The sequence below is a fragment of the Diospyros lotus genome, chromosome 14 (assembly GCF_014633365.1).
Source record: "Diospyros lotus cultivar Yz01 chromosome 14, ASM1463336v1, whole genome shotgun sequence".
Classification (NCBI taxonomy): Eukaryota; Viridiplantae; Streptophyta; class Magnoliopsida; order Ericales; family Ebenaceae; genus Diospyros; species Diospyros lotus.
In genome coordinates, this window is record NC_068351.1 from 11,640,081 (window position 1) to 11,664,663 (window position 24,583).

The 24,583-nt window shown below is 30.5% G+C and overlaps 1 long non-coding RNA gene across 1 annotated transcript; it reads left to right on the forward strand.

Moving 5' to 3' along the window:
* The first annotated feature begins 15,714 nt into the window (after nucleotides 1-15,714).
* Nucleotides 15,715-18,089, forward strand: LOC127789747 (uncharacterized). Its single transcript, XR_008020644.1, has 2 exons — nucleotides 15,715-16,185; nucleotides 17,238-18,089. It is a non-coding gene; the product is annotated as an uncharacterized LOC127789747 (long non-coding RNA).
* The last annotated feature ends 6,494 nt before the right edge of the window (nucleotides 18,090-24,583 follow it).

Here is a 24,583-nt window from a genome sequence, read left to right on the forward strand (position 1 = left end):
ATCAAGGTTTTTTTTTTTTTTTGTTCTACTTCAAATGAAGCTAACAATCAGTTGAGTATAATTAATTAATTAAATTAATAAGTGAATCTTATAAATATCTTTATCTTTATATATATAAAAGTAGGATAGTTTGATAAAGAGTTTTTCCCCCTCAAAACTTGCATTAATTACTAAAAGTATTAATTATTGTAAAATTAATAATTAATCTTTCAATACATGAGTTTTTCAATACTAATTATGAGTTTTTTAATGAATTATTTTGTGTATATTAAATATTTAGTTAGGGGGTGTTTGTTAATCAAGATAAGAGAGAGAAAATATTAGATATAAGAAGCATTTCGAATGTTTGGTATTTCCAATGTATTTGTTAAATTTATTTGACTATTTTCGAAAAAACCTCACGTGACCTTTTATCTCCTATTTTCAAGATAAATTTATCAGATCTCCTTCATCAGATAAATTTATCTAACTCTTTCAAGATAAGACTCAATTACTTATATACCCCTTGTAGGATAGTTAATGCCATTTAATGCATTTTAAAGATTTAAATTTATTAAAAAAACTTATTTATTTAAGTCTTATAATTAATATTATTTAATACATTTTTAAATTGTTATATGTTTTGATAATTTTTAAAATTTAAATTTCTCCCTCTATATATATATTTTATTAACTAATATAATTCATTTCACCAATTTTTAAATTATTTTATTTAATTTTATATTTTATTATCTATTATGAAAATATTTTTGGCCATTTTTAATTATCTAGGTGGAATTATTGTAATTCTAATAATAATTATGTCTACTTTTCAACTCCTTTTAAATTTAATTTTGAACATGAATTTAGAAAATAAAATATTTTTTTTAATTTTATTTTTTTATTTTTTTGACAATTCATATTAATCATAAAATAATATTTAAATCATAAATTTAATAATAGGGATATTTTGATATAAAAAAAACTCTCATCTTAGTACTTATCATATGCATTAACAAACACATAAAAAGAAAAAATACAATTATCAATGAATTCCAAAAAATTTAACAAACACTCTGATAGAAATCTTGAAATGCTTTTCAGCCTTATTTTGATCATTCCATATTTTGATCCAGAATGCATTCCGATCTTATTTTGATACCTCGTATTTTGCTCATTTTAATAAACGCCTCCTTAATATACATATAATAAAGTAAGATAGGCTACAAAAGAATTTTTCCCACCAAAACTTGTATTAATAATAATTAAATTATCTTTATCTTTATATTATTATTATTATAAAAGTATGATAATCTACAAACAATTTTTTTTCTCGAAACTTGCATTAATAATAATTAAATTAGTATTACTAAAAGTAGTAGTAATTAATAATTACTATAAAATTAATAATAAATTTTTCAACACATAAGTTTTTCAATACTAATCATGGATTTTTTAATGCATTATTATGTGTATATTAAATATTTAGTTAGTAAATAGTTTGTTGTTGACACAATTAAATAGATGAATATACATATGTATGTAGGTAATTTTTAATCTACATGAATTGATATACACCAAGAAATTGCACAAAATGTAGCCAGAAAATCACTTTTATATTGATTTTTCATGGTCTTTCCGGCTTACTTGCTGAAAAAATTATTAAATACCATTTATAATGTGTATATTATTTATCCACCCGTTTAAATATTTAGTTAGTTAACTTTTAAGTATGGATTTTTTAATACATTATTATCTATATATAAATATTTAGTTATTAAATAGTTTTTCAAGCATTTTTTTCCCTCCGGCCAAAATATTTTTTATCTCTAAGACTTACATTAAATTAAAGATAGTAATAATTAATAATTAAAGTAAAAAATTAAGCATGGATTTCCAATACTATTTATAATATTTATGTATAACTTAATTTTAAACTCAATTAATCTTCTCATCAATTAATCCATCAATAAATCAAAATAAATATTATTTTTTAAGAATATGAATAGACAACTTAAACTATTAATTAAGTTATAGAAAATTATTTATTTGTATAAAATAAAAATAATTTGCACTTAGTAGTTATTATTCCAAAGCAATTGGAGACATCCTATAAAGTATTTTAAATTTTTTTACTATAAATTAAATAAATATTATTAATAGAAATTTTGAATAGATAATTTAAATTATTAATTATGTCATGTATAGATATATAATTTCTCAATGAATTAAAAATAAATATTACTTTATAAATATTATTAATCCAAAATATTTATAATATTATTTTTGATTAATTCTTCAAAGATTAAAAAATAAATATTAATGTATGAATTTTTCAATATTAATTAAGATTTAATATATCACATTTACAAGACTATAGAAAAAAATTAATACATAATAAAAGAAAAATAAGTTAAAATTCATATTTTTGAAGTTTTGTTATCATTGCAAAAATTAAATTTTAATATCAAAAATTAAAAATTTCAAGTAAATTTTTAATTAGCATTGAAAAATTCATACTTTCTCACATTTAGGAGTTTTAATTTATATTTATATTTATAATTTATAAATAAATATTTAATATAATAAATAATTTTATTTTAATAATTAATCAATCACTACCTTTAATTTAATGCAAGACTAATGTATGAATTTTTTAATATTAATTAAGATTTAAGATATTATATTTTTAAGATTAATATATAAATTTTTTAATATTAATTAAAATTTAATTTTTAAATTTATTATAATTATATCTCCCATGCATTGCACTGTTGAAACACTAGTAATAGAAAGAAAGCTGCAAAGTTTAATTAATTCAGTAATTGGAAGCAAGAAAATAGATTTAAGGTGAAGTTAACAGCTGGTTTGAGACCTAATTCAAACATTATTAAAGCCGAGATGTAACTCCGCACCCATCTCGGAACTCTTCTCAATCATGTCCGTTTTGGTTGCGTACAAAGACGGTCTTGCCCCTTTCACTCCTGCCGCATTGATGTCAAATTAGGAAACTGATTTGATGTGATGAGGTGGAACGGAACGGTCCTGATTGCTCTTACGTCACGCCTAACACAGCTAGCTTAGCTTTCATTCCCTGATCTCACCCGCAAATATAACACGTACGTACGGTACTCTGAAAGCACCATAAATTGCTTAGCTCGCCTTTTGATAAAGAAAATTATTTCAAATTATGTTATTTTAAATGAGATAATAATTAAATTATCTTATTCAGATATACTTTAATAATAATATAATTAGTATAGTATATCTCAAGACAATTATATTTGATCATATGTAACACTGTCATATCATCTGTTTGTAGTACATATACTATCAACTATATTATATTATAATAATGAATGTTTCGAGCATCAATTCAATTGTGAGACGTGAGGTTTAGGCGTTTACGGACCCCGATGATTGGGACGCCAGGCCAACCTGTTCACCTCTTCCTCTTTATTCGTGGTCCCGCTTATTAGCCGTGACAGTAAAGCATAGTGCTGATTTTAATCTCTCACCAAACAGCCCCTTATAAATTCAGTCTTCCCCGATCACTCCTCCCCAACAGAATTCCAGTCCGGCCAATTCCAATCCATCCTCCACTTCCACTTCCTCTTCCAGAAGCAGAACTAATAACCAATGGCTCATTTCGGTGCATCTTCCGCCAGTTACGTTCTCGTTGCACTGGCAGTAATGGCGATGTTCTGTTCGCCGGTGGCGTTGGCACAAGGCTCCCTCGCGCCTTCGCCGACGATGGATACCGGAGCCGGAGTTTCCTTGGCGGGCGCCGGGGCGTTGGTTTTCTCTTCTGCGCTGTTCTCTCTCGTCGCTCTTTTCTTGTACTGAGGTGTTTGGAGAATTTTCTTCTGTCGCCGGGGTGGGTGGGGGGTAAGAAAACAGGCGTGATTTGTGATGGGTTAGAAGGAGATTGGAGAATATATGTGTCTTTTGTTTACGAATGGGTTTTGGAGATTCTTTTGATGGTGTATTGTGTTGTATTGTATTGTATAGGTTACAGAGATGGTTGATTCCATTCAATAAAGTTGCCCACTTCACTTGTGCTTTTGCACTCCCTCCCTTCCTTCCTCCTTTTACCACGTAACATTGCTTTGTAATTTAGGAATGAAATTGAAAACTAACAAAAAGACAGAGAAGTTGGGGTAATGGCAAACTCTGTTTTACACAATAAATAATTCATCCATATTTTTCATGCGTGGAGTCTCATGCAAACACGGAAACTAAATAACTTTAATGCTTAAAAAAAATAATTAGCTATTAATAAAAAAATTCTAATTTTAAAATAATTTTAAAATATTGAAATAAACGTCATTTATAAAAAATAAACACTATCATAACAATCTTAATGTCAGACAAATTAGGATTAATCAAGATAAACGTTATCTATAAAGAATTCTAATTTTCTTACACTTTAAGTTACTTTATATTTCTCTATAAATAATAAGGCACTCATTTCTGAAAAGGTACGATGTTTCTGATATTAGTTTTAATATAGTTTTTTTTTAATATACTCAATATCTGACTTAAATATTAGAGTATTTGCGCAGAAATTTTTCCACGCCCTTTAATTATTTTTCTTATTTTTTGTAGATTTAGTCAGTTTGACGACAACGTTTTCATTCAAAATAATTCATTGTTATATCCGAGTAACAAGAATCCCTCCAAAGAGATTAATTTTTGATAGCTTAGTGTTAAAAGAGCATATTCTAACCTGGCTACGTAAGTTAAAGATGAAAGTTGTGGGTTCACTGATTGACATTCAATATAAACATGGTTATATCTTATATAATAATGAATTTTAAACAAAAACAAAATTTTATAGAGTATAAACTACATCAAAATTTAGTATAAGAAAAATCATAAAGGGTATTAGCCAAAAGAAGAAACATAAAAGGATCTTTGATAAGTTCACATTGTTGATTATAGTAAATGTTAAATTTTGTTAGTACCATACATTAAGAAAGTGAAACGAAAGGGAATAAGAATAAGAAAAAGAAAAATGATTTGATATAATTCAGATCTAAGTTCTATCAAATTCAAAATACAAAGAAAAATAGAGATATCTAGATAGATTTTATACAAGCGTGTTTGAATTCAACAAAATTCAAATTATTTTGATTTGTTAGAACTTAGATTCATCTAAGTTTCGTCAAACCTAGACAGAGAAAGAAGAAGAAAAATAATAAGAAAAAGAGATCTATTGTAATCTAAGAAAAAAAATAAGATGGAGAAAGAGAGTGAAGAAAAAAGAAAAAAATTTTATGCTATTGTCGCTAATCATTTAAGGTAAAGGTGCGTTTGATAGCGGTGAAAAATGAAGGTGGAATTCATTTTCCACCCAAATTCTCTGAAACAGCTTTTTTTTTTTTTTCAATAAATTCAATTTTTATTTTAGTTCAAAAAGTGGAGATTTTCCTTAAAATCAAGAAATTGAAATTCCTAAGAGATGGGGGTAAGAAGTGAAATTCTATCTCATTTTTCACCCTCTAATCAAATGTACTCTAAAAGAAACAAATGAAGAATTTGAAAAGAGAAAGAATTATAAATGAAAATTGAGAAAAAAATATTTAAATATAAGAATATTTTAATTATTTTAAATATTTAACAATAATTAATTAGAAATTATAATCTTATATAAGCGTCTTCTTCTATTTTGGCAATCATCAATGATATTTTTGTAATTATCCCGAATCTCAGGTTGAGGTGCATCGCGTGAAATTTTTTATTTAAAAATTAGATTGACTTTTGATACAAAGAATTGCCAACAAATGAATATATATAGTTAGCCTTCATCTTTCTTAATTTTACAAATTGCCATCTTTTGAAGAAAGGCAAACCGCCAAGAAATTATAAGCACGTGAAAGGTCAACAGCCAACCTGACAGCGAAAGTGCCAGCTAGTGAATACGACATTTCCGGTGCCGTTGCACGCAGCCCACTCATCTCAAACGGCGTCGCTCAAGCTGCTTCTCTCACTCTGCGATTCCTGGAACCTCCTCTATAAATACCTGGAGCCCTAATGTGTTCGAGACACAAAGAGAGACGTCTTTGTGTCTCGAAGTGGAAAAGCCTCGTCTCTCCGTCTACCCACGATTCGCCTATGGCACAATTTGGCCCTTCCAAGGCGATCCTCCTGGCCGCCATAGCCGCCGTGATTCTCTCGGTGGCCGGAGCGGCTTTCTCCCTGCCTGTTTCATGCTCCGTGGCCGGTTTCGCTGTGGCCATCTCCTTTCTCGCTTTTTTCAAGCAGTGATTGGATTCGGACTCTCCCTCTCTGCGTCTTGTTTTACCGGGAGAGTTTGCCGTTTGAGAATTCTGCTACGTGCGGTTTGACTATCAAAATAAGTTTAAAATATTTTTTAAATTAAAATATAAAATAACTAAAACAAGACTGAAAATAATTTTAAATTTTTTATTAAATTATTTATTTTTTAAAAAAATTTATTGAGAATTATATATATTTATTATATATGATAAGTATCGAGATAAATTTTTTTTCTCAAAATATTCTTGTTATCAAATTCATTCAAAACTATATATTAAGATCAATAAACAATTTATGATTAAAATAGGATTTTATGATTAAGGTAAATTGTCAAAAAATAAAAATTAAAAATAGTGTTTTCTATGTTCAGAAATAGATTTTAAAAAGATTTAAAAGTAAAAATAATTATTGATAGAATTATAATAATTTCACTTAAACAATTAAAAATTATCAAAACATATTTTTATATTAGATAATAAAATGTGAAATTAAATAAAATAATTTAAAAAATAAGATCGAAAGGGAAAGAGAGATGGAAGATCGAAAGAATGCGGAGATTCTAGACGATCAATGGCAAGCAAAAAAGTCAAGAGAAAATACAAATAATCGCCGGATAGTGAAGCAAAAGGAAGAGATTGGTGAGCAAGCGAAAGAGAGCAATGATGAAACAAAAGAAAAAGATCTATCAACAGGTGAAGGAGACCAACGGTGAAGCGAAGGGAAAAGATCAATAGACGAAGAAGACCAATGGTAGTCAAACAATTCAATGGTAAGGAAGATCATTAAATAGGTGTTGTCATATGGGCTAAGAGGTAAAGATCAATGAGCAAGGGAAGATCGATGAGCAAGCAAATGAGATCAAATAATTCGACTATAATGAGGAAGATGAACATGTAAGGCTTTTATAGAAGGGACATATGGATAATTTATACTTATTTGTAAAATTTCAGATAAATTTATTTAGAAAACATCAAATAAATTTATCTATAAAAAATCATATAAGAAGTTACGTGAGGGTTTTTTCAGTGATTGTCCAATAAATTTAACAAATATGTTGGAAAAATAAAAAGTTTGAATTACTTCTCATATTTTACATTTTTCACCCTATATCTTAATTAACAAATACTATCTCAATAAATAAATTATAATGTAGAAATGAAATACTATTCCATTGAATTCCTTTATCTTTGTTGCATTGTCAACGCGTCATATATATAAGATTAGAGTAAATTACATTCCACCCCTTACTGAATTACAACATATTAGGTTGATTTTTATTTTTTTTTTTGATTAAATAGGCCTTGATGAATCTACCAATATAAATATAAAATAGTGTAAATTTCAATTTCTGGCCACATTTTAAATTTGTTTAAATTATACTTATTATTTTTGTATTTTTAAAATTAACACATATTTTTCCTGAATTTTATGGTCATGAATTTACTATTAATAGTTTTTAAATACTTAAAAACCCCTCCTCTTATTTTTCAATGTAAATAAAAAACAAGAAAGGAATTGTCATTCTTCTTCTTCATCATCTTTCTGGATAGGCCTTGTCGTCATTGAAACTGTGCCATCGTTAGTGAGGAATTCAAATTTGGATTTCAAATCAAACTAGACCAAATGTCTGATTAAAGAACCTAGTGTCAAAAAAAATAAAAAAAAAAGATTATCAACAATTCTATTCCTTCAACATAAATATATATATATATATATAAGTTTATTCTACTTTGCTCAAATTAATTGATGTATGAAATGATTAAAGATATCAGATGTCAAAAATATCCCCGTCTTAAAATTGCTGCCTCGCCTCAAAAACACCGCGCGCATGTTTAAATAAAATCCGAGCGGATTTCATCATATTTTGAAATCCGCCCAAAGTGTTTGTATTTTGAACTCCGCCTAACGGATTTATGAAATCAGTCCACACAATGTGGGTGGATTTTATCTGTGATGAAGTCCGTCCGATAATTTTTTAATAAATTCATGCGTCAATTTCTTTTGGATTGTATAGCACGACTCATATATATACATATACATATGTTTGTATGATGTATAGAGGAAAAAAGATATAGTATGAAAGGGAGAGGGACATGATAGTTGCCACTTGGTATCACTTTCCCATCCTTCTTATTTGTTCATTTTGCTTCCAATTAAATGGGTGATCTTTCGACCAAAACACATAAAATTATGAGAGTTTTTAAAAATTATCGATTCATAATGACCAACAATAACTTTAGCCTCTATCAAAAAAGAAAAAGGTAAGAAAAGAGAGGAAGTAGAATGGGCATTGACACTCGTATCGTGCCAATTGTGGGAAAGAAAGAGATGAGAAAGAAACAAAAAAATGTATAATGAAAAGAGAAAATAATTAGATAGTTTAAATATAAGAATAAAATAATTAATTTTTATTTTATTTAAGGGAAGGGATGTGCATGCTATTTTTAAAAATATAAGGGTGACAAATGTTTTTTTTTTTTTTTTTTTTATCAAATATGAGTTGGAGATCTTAAAAATTTACTTGTGTAATATAAATTTAACACCAAAAATAATTTGATGTAACTTTTAAATAATAAGTGGTTTAATGTAATCTACATTCTTTAGATATTATAAAACATTACTTTACTGTTGATTTTAATAAAGATACTATAAAATGATTCGAAGATCAATCCTAGTTTTATATTCAAAAAATGAATCTATTTAGGTTGACTTCACCTTTAAATGTGTTGTCATTTTTTGGTTCGTTTTCAAATACAAACCCATCTGCTTCTCAACTCATCTTCTGCTTCCAGAGATGAACCCACCTATGTATATGTACTGGCTTTGTCTTATATAAGATGAGTCCAAATCTAGGCTTGTTCCATTTAGGTGTTCAATTGTATTTGTTCATTCGAGATTAATCTAGGTATTCAATTTCAAATCAAGCCAAATCAAGTTAAACTTTGCTCAAATTGTGGTCGGATTGCAAGAAATTCTTTTATCATATTAAACAAGCTAGACCCAGTTCATTTAACATGATAAACAAAACTTTTGGCAAGTTGAACTCAGGCAGGTTAGATTTTTTTTTTTTTTTTTTTAAATTAAAGCCATATTAAAACTTATTTTTACATAACAAAATGTATAACAAATACAATAACATTGTTTAAATAAACATAAACATCTTTATCACAAATACAAAGATAAATAACAAAATATTACACAAGCTTTGCTCACAAACTACGAATCGAATTGAGTTTTGTCTTACTCAAGTTCAGTTCATTTATGAGTCAAACTCTAAATTAGAGTTCAAGTTCAACTCATTTATAATACGATCTTAACTATTTATCACGAGCATTTCAACTCATTTACAACTTTAATTGAAAGCTCTATTCATCTCTCATAAATTTCCATGTTAACTAGTCATCAACCAATGATCGACAAGAATTGAGGAAGGATAGAGAGAAGAAAGAGTGTAACATAATATGGGGTAAAATAATTATTTTTCCTTGTTTTTTATTTACCAACAAAAAAACCAAGTGTCATTTTTTAAAATAAAGGATGATGAATAAAATTTAGTCAAACTCACATAAAATCTATAAAATTTATCCAATAAAATTATGAAATCATATAATATAGATGTCTATCATGGTCTATTACTTTACATGGGCTGAAATTTTTGTAGAAACTCGGCAGTTTAATACATTTCATCTCATACTATTAGATAATTATTGTTGAAAATTTTTAATAAACATTCAAATGCCCTTAGTCTCCTCCATCTCTCTTATTTGACAATTTTCTTTTATCCCTCCTACATTTCGTTTCATAGAGAAACTTTTGTTTGGATTCTATATATGGAAGGAAGAGGAACCCTCTTTGTTGCTCTCTCTCTCTGTTTGTTGGAACCTAACCAAGGCCAGATTCATGTTATTGATGGTTGGATTTAATCTCGTTGACTAAAGTTAGTTTCAACTCACAATTTGTCTTCCCATCACTCTCCCCTTTTCTCTCTCGCCTTCTTTTTTGTATTTTTTTTTTTTGGTCGGCCACCAATCAAACCCTAAGTTATTGGTGGGTTTGATTGATTGAACTCCAATCATTATATTATGGTTGACCCATTGATGCAACAACAACCACTCGTGATGGGTATTTTTTCTTTCCTTTTAATTCATTTTGAAATGATAAAAGAGAAAGGAAAGAGTAGGGAGGAAAATGGATTTTTTTTTATTTTATGATTATTTGATCTTGTTGTTCAATAATTTTTCAAAATGGAAGAAAGACGTTTAGACTTATTAAAATTTACCAAAGTTTAGGCAACATTAGTGTATGTAGTTTAATCTAAAATAATTCTATTAAAATTATATCTAAAAAAAAAAAGAGAGAGAGAGACTAATTACAGATTCAGTTTAAAATTTTAATTTTTTTTTTCAATTTTGGAAACGGAAATGGGCAATTTTTATCTTTTATTTTTTTATGGGAAATGATCATAAAATTTTGAAAGCTTAAATTAGAAACTAACACATTAATTCTTATAGAAACAAAAACAAAATGATTCGGAAGTAATCTGGGCCAAAGTTCAAAAAGGAATATAATGGGCTCATCAAAGTCCACTAATGGTATGAAGGCCCATGATTGAAGAGACAACAAAGAAAACAAATTGAATCGAGTACGTACCCTACATTCAAACCAAACGCAAAATTGTTATCTTTCTGTGTGTATTTAAAACTCATCAGTGTTACGGTTTCCCATTAAATTAAAAATTTACTACAACTACAGTAATAATAACAAAAATTTCACAAGACACTTCGTCAATAAAATTTGTTGAGATTTTTCATAGGTATATATATAGGTAGCGTTTGTTAAAATGAGTAAGTTAAGGGAGTATCAAAATAAACCCGAAATGGTTTTGGGACCAAGATATAGAGTGGTCAAGATAAAGTTGGAAAGCATTCTAAGATTTTTATCAAGCTGTTTGTTAAATTTTTTAAAATGTATTAAATGATACAAATATTATTTTTTTTCTTATCTATAAAGACCAAGATTTACTTTATCTCGAGGGGGAGAGAGAAAAACATATCTTGAAAAATCAAAATAAAAGGTCATTAATGATTTTTTCAAGAATGGTCAGATAAATTTGACAAACATGTTTGAAAGGATAGAAATCTGTGATTCATTCCGTATCTTGATTTTTTCATCTCATATCTTGATTAACAAACGCTCCCTAAAACAATAATTTTGCCTCAATTATTAAAAGAAAAATGATAATGTTCCATCATGAAACTTTAAGCTATCTTCAATGGGGATTCTTATTCCAATCTCTATTATATTATAAGAAATTCACTCTCTATTTTGATTTTATCTCAAAAACTGAACACACAAAAATTATGTGTGTTCGGACTACACTATCTATTCACTTTTCTATTTGATTCATTATTTTATTTATTTATTAATAAATTTTAATTCTATTCATTTTGTCATACACAAAATTAATAATTAAATATACAAATCAATAATTAAATACATAAAATAATCAAATACACACATACACAAAATTAATAATCAAATATATCAAATAATTAGATATACACATACACAAGCTCAATAATCAAATACACACATATACAAAATCAATAATTAAATACAAAAATCAATAAGCAAATACACGAATACACAATATTAGTCATCCAATATATAAATAAATAAATAAATTCTCCAAAATTACAAACACAACAAGACGATGAATAGCAAGCCATACATGCAAGCTTTCGTTGGTCACCACTCATTTTGCTCGTCATTGTGGTCACCATCGTCGTTGCTGTATCTAGTGGTCATCGGCTAGATTTCATCTTTTATCGAGCTTGCAAATTTGTCTTCTATGATTGTCTTTTTCATATTTGCTCTTACTGTGTCTGTAATTTCTCTTCTCTGATTTGAGGGTTGTGGTGGGGGAGAGATGGCAAAGATAGCTTGGTTGTCACATCTAGTGCTAGTTTTAAGCTTCGCCAAATTTTTGGTGATGACTAGGAACTTGGAAGCATCAATTTGCAATTGGATTGCTATATTTGACTTGGCTGAGTAAAAATGGGAATCTAGTTGGAGATAGCCTTACATTTACTAAGAAATTCTGCGTGGATACAGGAGAAGGCCCTTAGGCCTCTTAGTCTGCCAATCACATTCTCGGTCTCATCTCTTATCTTGCTGATTTATGAGTTTGCCAACCATGCAGCAGTGCACGTGCCATGCACACCAAGCTTGTTCTTGTTCGTGTATAATTCACCTGTGCAGAGGGCTCTCCAGTGGAGTCCAATTGCCGGCTCTTTCCAATGCCAAAAGGGGCACCCATATACATATATATACCCACCCAAAACCAACCAAAACAAGAATTAATTAATTAATGTACCGAGCGAGGATGATATATAGAACATATATTGCTGCTAAGATCGATCACACAGCCTGCTTAATTGGCCTTTTAGGGGGAATTTGAGTGGAAAGAAAATAAATTTCAAAGAATTGAATTGTAGGAAAAATAAATTTTTGAAAATTAAAAATTTAAGCTGTTTAATTGGTATAATTTTTTACCTGAAAAATAATATTATTTTCCATCTTTTAGTGTTTGATTGATAATATTTTTCATAGAATTTGATTATTTTCCTAGTATTTCGTGTTTGATAGGCATTATTTTTATGGAAAATGACATATTTTCCATGGAATTCAATGATGAAAATATATTAAAATAATAATATATTTTAAATTAATTAAATTATTTTCTCAAAAATAAACTACAAAATTAATTTTTTTTGTTTTCCAAAGAAATAATTTATATATAATTTTTGACATATTCACTTTTATATATTTATATTTATTAATTATTAAATTTTTAACATATTCACTTTTTATACATATTTTTATAAATATATTTATATTTATTAAACCCCACAAAAGCCTGCCCTCGCTCGGATGCTCACTTGCATTTTCTAATTTTCTGAAAAATTCTATCTCCTCCCCCAAAGAATCTGATTTCCTTGATTTGAAAGAAAATACTCTCACGTGACTATTGCAAGGAAAATGATTCCCCCCAAAAGTCTGCCCTCGCTCATTCGAGCGGCTCACTTGCATTTTCTAATTTTCTGAAAAATTTCATCTTCTCCCTCAAAGAATTTGATTTCCTTAATTTGAAAGAAATACTCTCACGTGACTATTGCAAGGAAAATAATTTCTCTAGAAAAGAATAGCTATCAAACAATGCATAAGTTAGAAATTTGGTGAAAATTTTACCTTTTTCATGAAAAAAAATGACTATCAAACATGCTCTTAGTTTTAGACTAAACTTGAAAAAGTGTGTTTTTTTTTTTTTTTTTTTTACGTTTCAATTTATTTACTTCATTAAATATGCCACGTGCTATAATATATGTATATAGGTGTCGTAACACTCCATTCCACTGAGTGAATACGTACTATATAGCTGGCCCGCAGCTTCTTTAATTAAATTGAATTTCGCTTTTTTTTTGAAAAAAGAAAAATGAAAATGAAAAAATAATAATAGGCATCGGCGAGGAGGCAAGGCAGAGCATTGACAAAGAGGAGCACACCATACCCCCAAATGAAATTAATGGTTCTCAAGAAGCCACATCTCCATTACCCAACCCAAGATGACATGACATGCATCTTCTTTGTTGAATTCAATACAACGAGACGATTATAAAAATAAAAAATAAAAATGGGGGCAAAATTTAGAAAATTCAATAGGTTCTTCTTAACTGAGGTGTTAATATTTTATTTATAATTAATTTTAGCATTTAATAATGAACTCAATTAAAATGTACCCACTTCACTTAAATTTTATTTTTTTTGAAAAAAAAAAATCACTAAAAATGAGTGAAGACTGAACAGTAAGAGCAGTTGAATGCTTGTCTACGAATCCCACTGCGTGCGTTAATGAGCAGATGTGTGATGTGTGTTGTGGACGGACGTATTTATAATCAGAGCTAGCTAGCTAGCTAGCTACCTGGGCGTAGGTCCCTCTGCGTGTCAGGGATCCGTGCTCTTTATTCCATTTGTCCGTTGTGACTGTGGGGATGGCTGGCTGGCTGGCTGGCTGGCTGGATGCACCTGCCATTATACCCCCCGTCTGACCCTGAATTAGCTTCTCCTCATGTATTGTATATTGTATTGTATTTTATTACGCATGTACGTATATTCCCATTTCAAGGGAAAGATAGTGAGGAGGGGGAGGGCTTAACCCTTCGGCCTTCCGCTTCCGCTTCCGCTTCCGCTTCCGCTTCCGCGTGTACTGGGCTGACACTCAGAGGAGATGAAAGATAGATATTGATAGGCCAACGCCTCACAATCCTTGAACATCGCAAGGCAACGTGTTACGGATAACTCTTTTTTAAGAGTTTTTCAATTTCACTTACTTAATTAACAGTCTGTAGTCACGTATATAGTTCCCATTATTACAGCATTTTCAACTTCCTTTCCACCAATTTCACACATAGACATATAGTTAAAGTTGGATATTCAGCTTTAATCCACTTTCCAGTTTCATGGGTTCACAATCAGCTTGTTTCATTGGAGGAGCCTCGACTTTACTTTTCCACGATACTAATTAAAATAAATAAATAAATAAAAGGCACTCCCTTGCTTTTTATTCTTCACTTAATTCATTTGAGCTCTTTCATAATTTTGATTTAGTTATCATCATCATCATCATGATGCTCTAAATTAATTATCAGCAACTTGGAGCCACTGCTTCAGATCGATTGACTTTACGGATGATGAATATATATTATAAAGGCAGGAAGGGAACCCGGCCCGATCGAGTTCCCAGTCTTATCCATTGAAAAACAATGAAAACAGCTTTGGCGCTTACTTACCGATGATTTCTTACATTATATTATTATTATTATTATTATTATTATTATTATTATTATTACATGCAGAGAGATACCCTCAACAAATTAAATCCTGACCTGCCATGAAGCTGTTCCTGATAGTACAGTATACGTACGTACGTGAGGACATACATATAATTGGCTTCTCTTTTTATTATTTTGTTTTTTATAAACTTTTTCTCCCTCTAACACTGCCTTTGCCAATTAATTAAGTTGTAACAACGCTTTGAATCATCTATCATCTATATCTTTTTTTTTTTTTTTTTGAATGACGTCCCATCATTGACCTCAAACACTGTTTCTAAACTTATACTGTGAAGATAAATTGTGGAATGTGTTCGAGTGACTTGAGTGATAAGTTTTGGTCACTCCTAAGATCCTCAAAAAAAATATATATATATTTTATTTTTCTCAAAATCGAATCCACACTAATAACTTAAAAAAAAAAAAAAAAAACTTTTAACCTATCCCTTTGGACTACGCGCTGTGAGGTATCTATCATCTATATCTTCGTGCTAGGCACCTACGTTTCAAGTGAGGTGGCTTTGGGATGTGGATTTCATTTTGCTTTATAATTAACCTGGTTCCTTGTATCTGCCTGGTTTCCTATAGCTACGTACTCTTGACTACTTAGGCCATCTCCAACGTGTGGGACACGTGGGGCAATCGCTTGCCAACCAAAATTTGAAGAGGCAATTGCAGAAAATTATTTCCAACAGGTCTCCATATCTGTCTTATCCCTCCCCAAATTTTTGTTGAGTTTCAAATAACACGTTAGAGTTGAGAGCAAAAAATTGCTCCATATTCTTCTTGTCCCAACGGTTCTCTCTCTCAAATCTGAAATTGGAAGAAGACGCCAGTGATGAGCAACAGTAACGGCTACCAACGACGAAAATGAGGAATAGTAGTAGTGATAACTGAGAAGAACGAGCATTGTAGGCAAAAGCAGCGACTTGCAGACATCAGATCCGTGAAAGTGGTTGCGGCAACAAGTAGCAACGATGGCGGCGCGGCAACAGCGACTCCCTACTCCAGCAGCAGTGAGGAGCTTCTTGAGGTTTGTAATATATTTTGTGTATTTTGTATATATTGAAATATTTGGTGAATTATATTTTGTGTATTTAATTATAAATTTTCTATATGTGTGTATTTGATTATATATTTCTTTGTATGTGAATATTTAATTATTTTGTGTATTTAATTATTCATTTTGTGTATGCGTATTTAATTATTGATTTGTGTATTTGATTATTAATTTTCTATATACGTGTATTTGATTATACATTTTTTGTATGCGAATATTTGATTATTTTGTATATTTGATTATTCATTTTGTGTATGTGTATTTGATTATTTTATATATTTAATTCATTTTGTGTATCACATATTTTTTCTACATGTTTCAATATAATGTTTTGAAGCTGGTCTTGAAAATGAATGTCAAAGTTACTCAATTAGATTATTTAATGGTGTATTTAAAATAATAGTTATTGTATTACAATGAGAGTGTTGATTCAATATCTCTGTAGTTTTTTTGTGATTTTTTACGCAAGTTGACCAATTATCTTTTATTTGCTATGGAGGGGGATAGTGAATAATACTACAGAAATTTGTTCAACGACAACTTGAATATTTATGGCGAGTATATAAATGTAATAGCCACTCAATCCAGTGGTAGAGCCATGTTATGGCCAATTGGGGCCTTGCCCCAATTGGCTTTTTTATTTTTTTGATTTTTTATATATATTACTATAGATAATTATATTTTTTATAATTTGGCTAGAGTTAAAATTATAATTTGGCTTGAACTAAAAATCTTTCTTGGCTCCGCCACTGACTTAATCCCAACCTGATACATCCGAACCCAACATTCAAAGAAATTCACGAACAAAAAGTTTATCAATGCAAGAGGATTTAATGCTCGTGTCAGTATGGCTAAATATTAGTACAGATGCTACACATTGTAACGATCAAACAAAACAAAGGTATTGAAAATGATTCATGCCTATTTCAATCAATATAAAGAGTTTAAATCTGATCGAAATCTCAATTTGTTGATGTATCGTTTTGGTCTATATATAATTCAACTTGTTGTGACCAAATTTTCAGGATACTATAATTAAATAGATGTCAGAAGTCAAAGTGGAACAACAAACAAAATAAGGTAACCTCCATCGTTATTTGATGCTTGTTAATTATTAATATCATATTGCTAGTCATTGTTTTATTGACATTATTATTTAGCTGTCTAGATTTCTCAAGTAGTAGAGATGTACAAAATCCTGCAAAAGTTTTTCACATTTCTACATTGTTTGCATGAGTTGTGACATGCACCTAAATTCCCCTCAAGTTCTTTGAAGAAAAAATCCAAAATTTTTGAACATGCAACATCATCACTATCTACTCTCAATTCGATGAACCTGTCTGATTTTGATGTCTGAATCAACGAGCTTTCATTAGAACAATTAATGGGAAGAAATGCTTCAAAAGAATGTGGACAAAAAAAAAACAAAAAACTAAGGTAATAGAAGTTTGTACTAAGTCAATAAAAACTATGTTGACAGAAATTACTAAAATGAGAACTCAATCCAAAATGTTATTACTTGAACAATCGAATGAGATGTTAAAGCTGGAAAGAAATGATTGAACTAGAAAGATTAAAGGAAGAGCGAGAAAGAAAAAAAGAATAACGAGAACAACTACTTTATGAAGAAAGAATTATGGGCGTTGATATTAGTAATATAGATGGACTTCAAGCTGAACATTACAATGGACTCAAACTCAAAATTATTCAGAAAAGGCGAAGTGCAAGATTATCAGATTTGTAAAAATGTAGTTGGAATTAATGTATAGATCTTTTCCTTTTAGTAATGTATGGAGTTGGGATTAAGTGAACTTCATGAACATTAATTTAATAATGTACATTTTCCTTTTAGTAATATATTATTGTTGTGTTTAGTATTGATGGTTATTTCTCATGAGTGGTAACTTGAAACTGACTATTTTTTTCTAATACAATAAAAATCAAGTACATTAATTCATTTCAATTCAAATGTTTACCATACAAGTCCCACAAATGTTTCACAAGATTATTTTGGAGTTGTACGAGTCTGTTTGTCTCGAATTTGATGGTGAACCTGTATGAACTCTATAACTTCACTTGTGCGATTGTGAGACAAATCAATTGTTGGAGTATCAGAAACTATATCATAGCTGAAATCCATATCTTCATGAATTGTATCATGTTCATCTTCAACTATCATATTATGCAATATGATACAAGTCGTCATTATATCTTTAAGTATTTCAACATCCCACATACGTCTCGGTTCACGTATTAATGCAAATCATGATTATAGGACTCCAAATGCTTGTTCGACGTCATTTTTAGCAGACTCTTATTGTGCAACAAAAAATTTATTCATATTCCATTGAGGAGATTGAATGGTTTTAACGAAAGTATTACACCTCATATGCTAAACATAGTGTTCAACTAAAATTGTAGCACTAGCCTCATCATTTTCTTTTTCTTCTTCTTCAACTTCTTCATGGATCATTTGAATGAATATGCGGATGCTATTGGATATGATAGCTAACACGAGATTATTAAAAATTGGTGATGGCAGTTAGTGTTGTAAATTTGTGAATTATAAATTTTTTAACTAAATGGATCATCTATTTATAATGCATAGGAATATGTCCATTGGAATATGACCATTGTTGAATATAGCCGTTGTTGAAATTTTAATTTTAACATATTAAAATATTAAATTTTGAATTATGGAAATATTTTCAATAATTTTGTTAAATAATCGTTTTTAAAAATATTAGTAAATTTATTTACAAATATATTAAATATTATAAAAATCTAATATCGTCATATTTATTATTAAATTATCAAATAAATAATAAATTTTTATAGTAATAAAAATTATAAGTAAGGTAAAATAAATAGAATTGAAGTTTATTAATAAAAAAAAATAAAGAGTAAAATAGAGAGAAGAATAAGGAGTATGGTTGAAATAGGCATAATTTTTTAGGAAAAATTAGAATAGAGAGTAAGATAAAGAGATGGGTTTGAGATAGTCTTAGATGGTGTTTGACTAAATGGTTTGATCACTTATAAGTTGTCAATGAAACTTAAATGTTATATACCTTATTTAGTTACACATTTATTAAAAATTAAAGAGTTTAAATACTCTCAAATTTAAACATTATTTGACAACATTTTAGAAAAACTCTATTTTCCAATTTTTCTCATAACATTATTTATAACTTTTTTAGTTGATCAAATATTTTACAATTTTATCCTCTAACAATTATCATATTTTAAACTCCCATCCATCTTCTTCTCCCTCCATATTTCTCAAAACTCTATTTTCCCTCCATCCATCTCCTTCTCGTTGTCACCTTCATCTCCTCCATGGGGTCTCTACCTCCAGCCCCATCCCCATTATCATCGCTTTCATATCTTTTCATAACCTTCTTCATTTTCGTTCATCACCGTCTTCACATTTTTCATCCCCTGCCCTTCTCTCTCTCTCTCTCTCTCTATATATATATATATATATATATATATGTTATATATATTTTTCGCATCACCCCGCATGGGCCAGACTCGGTCCGATAGACCGGCCCAATCACCCAAGGCCAAGAAGGCCCGGACGACCTCGTCAAGGAAAGTCCAATCTCCACCAAAAATTAGGAACTCGTAAAGCGAGCATATGGCGAGCTCCCGATAATCCCCCAACGAGCTCCAAGCAATTGACTAACGAGCTCCTGAAATATCCTCCAGATCGCTGGCCCATCCAGGTCGCTGGCCTAAAACCTCCAGTTCGCATGAGTGGCAAAGCTGCTGAGAAGTCAGAGGTAGGGTCCGATCACTTTATCTGTAACAGCCCATGCCCTTCGTAATGAGGATCCCACTCCCGGTCTTGTGAAGGCGATAAGAACTGTTTGTCCCCCATTATACAATCACTGTATTTTTATATGTTATCTGAATTGTAAAAGTCCCTCAGTATAAATGAGAGTAAAAGAGACCATGAAAGACAGAAGGAATAATCAGATACCGCCACTCTGAGAGAATAATCAGACTGCGGTCGTGGACTAGGCATCGTTCTGGCCGAACCACGTAAAGATTATGGTGTACACGCTTGGAATTTTGGGGCGTTTTTTCCTTTCTTCTTGGTATTTTTGGATTGACTCACCGCGGCCCAAAACGAATCACGGTCGACCGAAATTGAACGTCGACAATATATATTTAACATCTATATATTTTAATGCCTCAATATATATTTAACATTTTTATGAATTAAACTTAAATTTAAAAATAAAGTATTGTATTAATATATTTTTAATAATTATATATAATTTATTAACATTTAATAAGAAGAATTTTATCAGTTGAACATCAATTTATAACTTAATTATTTTTATTAAAAATTAATATTTTTATAAATTTTATTTGTTTTATTCAGTAACATGTTCATTTAGTCTTTTTGTTAAATTATGATAGTTTATCAATTTTTTCAAACCAAACATATAATTATATAAATGACAACTTAAAGTACATTTATTCAAATACGTAATTAACTTAAACGCTGGCCAATTTTAAAGGTTTGCACAACTTTTAATTAATCGAAAGGCTTAAAAGCCATATTAAAAAATGATAAGTCAAACACCCCTCAATTTGGTTTTATGTGTTTCCTTATCTATTATCTATATCTATGTTGGTGGACTTTTTTTTTTTTTTTTTATAACTAGGTGCTAATGGATTTTTTTTTATATATACATATATATATATATATGGGAAATGTTATACCCACAAATAAGTTTAACAAATAATCTTCATAAACTAATATAGTATATATAAATCTTATATAATATTTTTACCTAAATTCATAATAATCTTAAAATTAATAATAAATTTAGTCATATGAATTATTGTTAATTTTAGATCAAATTGTTATGAATTTTTATGTGTCACGTCAGTTTGTGAGAATTGTTTTTTAAATTTATTCATGAGTGTATAATTTCCCTGTATATAATTGTAAATAGGTTAAATTTCAAAAAGCATCCTTGAAATTTATTAAAATTTCACCAATTATTCATATATTTTCAAAAGCAACACTTATTTCCTTACTATTAAAAAAAAATTAAAAGACCATTTCACTCCTACTTATGTTACATTTTCCCTCTCTTTCTCTAACTTATCTCATTTCTCGCTTGGCCACCGATATATATGGCATTTGACGAGAGATGAACACAAACCTTGAGTTTAAAAAAATTGAATGAATACCAAAATTGAAGACGTAGTCAAACTTGATTGAACGAACAAAATCGAACTTCTAAATCAAATGAAAACCCATATTGCTTTTGGGTTTGTCTTTAGCTTTTAGGTGAAAATTAACTTAGGGTTGTTTTTGAATGAGAGAAATACATAAGGATAGTGGGATAAAAAGAAAGAGTGAGATGAAGCTAAATCAACTCTGTGCATCTCCATGTGAGAAAGATACCATCAAGACCTTCCTATATAATCATCACTTCCCCATTGTTGATTTACTTCTCCTTCTTCCAAACAAAGCATTACATGATTTCTATCATTGACGATATGATCTTTGCAACCTTATCGTTAAAAAATCTGTAAAGACTTGCCATTGTTGCACTTTCGAGAGAAAGAAATGAGCCATCATCACCAACAACCTCATTAATGACTCTACTTGTGAGATATAGGTAAGAAAGGAAGAAAGGAGTAAGGTTGGAGAGAAAACGAGATTTAGGGAGATATAAGTATATTTTGGACATTTAAAAAGAATACAAACAATTTTCAAACGACGAGGAGATCAATGTTAATTTTTAAAAATACAAGAATAATCTATGCAACTCAAGAGTGCTATTTATAATTTTACCCTTATAAATAAATGATGAGGGAATATTTACAGGGGGGCAATTTTACTGTATTACCCCTGGGAGGTTACCATTAACTCGGAGCCATGTGTGCCAGTAAAGGCCAATATGCGATCGCCACGTGTCAAGACTTAAGAGCTCCGCTTATCTTTATAATCTTTATTATGATTTTGAACTGGAAAGAGATAAAGAGAAAGATTAAGTCAACCAATGATATCTTTAAATATCTCAAGAATTATCTCTATTAGGGAAGATTATCTTTTCTCCCCATGGAAAGGGGATCAACATCTCTTTTTGAAATATATCTTATCTCCTAAGGGAAAGGCTAACGGACATCTATAAATGGAGGACAGCCTCTACAGGTATGGGATCTGACTCCTAAGGGACTCATATATTATTTTTTCATTACTATTATACTCCTCAAAAATCCTATGAACTGACTTGAGCGTCGGAGGGATCACGGGGAGTAAGTCCCCACCCTTTTTGCAAGTACTTGGTTCAAGACAGAAGAAGGTGATCGGCTCCGCATCATCAATTGGCGCCCACCGTGGGGCCTTCGTCTTTTCCTTCTGTTTTCCAAGTATAATTTCAAGCCGTAGGAAATCTATTCAACTCAATTACACGTATTTGCTGATTGCATCATGGGTACGCTCATTCTTTTAATATTTTGGTGCCGGCTGTGATTTTATTTTTTAATTATTGTCAAAAATAATTGAAAGAGAAGGCCAAAAGATTTATATATATATATATATATGCATGTATATGCTTAAGAAGTTCTGGTTGAAGCATGGTAAAAAATACAAGCAGAAAAAAGTAATTCTCTTATTGTTTTGTACCATGCGCACATATATACATATCATATGCATAGGCATTTACAATATAATATATATTGAGAAAAGCTTCATATGGAAGCTAATCAAAAAGATTGCTATATATATTATACAAAAAAGCTCCTGGAGGCGCCCAGTATGCATATTTAATAACTTCTTTATATATATATATATATATATGTTATGAGAAAAAGCTCTTGGGGAAACTGGGGCGAGTTATATATGTGTTGGGGAAAAGCTAATGAGGGAGCCTGGAGCAAGAAAAGATGTGTTATATTATATATATAATAGTAAAGGGAAGCTTCCTGGAAAAGGGGACAATACCCAGAAGTCACCATTGAAGAGCCAGACGATGGCCGCAGTAAGCAAAGACTGTGGCAGAGAACGAAGCAAAGCCACCGACGAACAATATCGTCAATGGCGATGAAGCGGCGGGCATAGAAAGCCTCCAACAAGCTGCTGGCATGGACAGAGGAGAGGATGGGCAGGTCAGCGGCAACAGTGCTGCAATGGCGTTCAACTGCGAACAATGGCCGCAACAAGTAGCAATAATGGCAAACATGGTCGCTGTGGAAGCTTCGTTAATATCGTTTTGGTTAAAGCTTATTCCCCTTGTTTTTATCATTCTAGTGTTTTAACTACTATCTATTGGAGAATTGCTAAGCAGAGGCAAAAGGTTTTAATTTGAACCAGCAAGGGAGAAGGAGAACCCAATGACCAAGTTGTCTATGACGTCGAAGCTGAAAGTGTATTGGCTTCCAATGAGGCTTTCCACGTGAGCCTGCTTGCTTCCGTCGCCATCCCTTGCCACCTAGCCACAAGTTAGAAGGCAAGACAAGCAAACGGGCGAGCAGATTTGGATCCAATTTTAGATCTGTGCCAAATTGGGCAGGGGAGCTTTTCTTCTTCAGGTTTAATTAATTTATTTATGCTCCAATGACTTGAATTTTAATTAATTCTGTTAAAATGTTCGGGGTTAATAAACGTTAACAGACGAAAGGCTCGTCCCGAACCGCAAAATAATAGGCGTTATGCCGAACCGCAAAAATAAAATACTCTCTTTAATTGCGGACGTAGGCGTTACGCCGAACCGCGAAAACAAAATATTTGTTATTCTTTAATTGCGGATGTAGGCGTTACGCCGAACCGCGAAAATAAAATATTTGTTATTCTTTAATTTCGGATGTAGGCGTTACGCCGAACCGCGAAGACAAAATATTATTATTCTTTAATTGCGGACGTAGGCATTTCACCGAACCGCGAAAATAAAATAAGGATATTATTTGAAATCCCGTCATCAACTACAATCCAAGCCAGCATGTGCACATGAAAATCGAAGGTCCGAAAGGCCTCAACAACGCAAGAGTAAAGGATTAGATGTGATCCTCGGGGGGCCCCGAACCCCCGAACACTGAAAAATAAGGGATCAGATATGATCCTCGGGGGGCCTCGAACCCCCGAACACTCAAGATGAAAGGATCAAATGTGATTCTCGCAGGGCCTCGAACCCCTAACCAGAAAACATGAACGACTCAAAGGGGACCACCCCTACTAATTAAGGCACCAGTTCGGAGGCTACGAACCTCCACCAAATGAAGACCAAAGGGGACCACCCCTACTAATTAAGGTACCAGTTCGGAGGCTACGAACCTCCGCCAAATGAAGACCAAAAGGCATCAGTTCAGAGGCTACGAACCTCCACCAAATGAAGACCAAAGG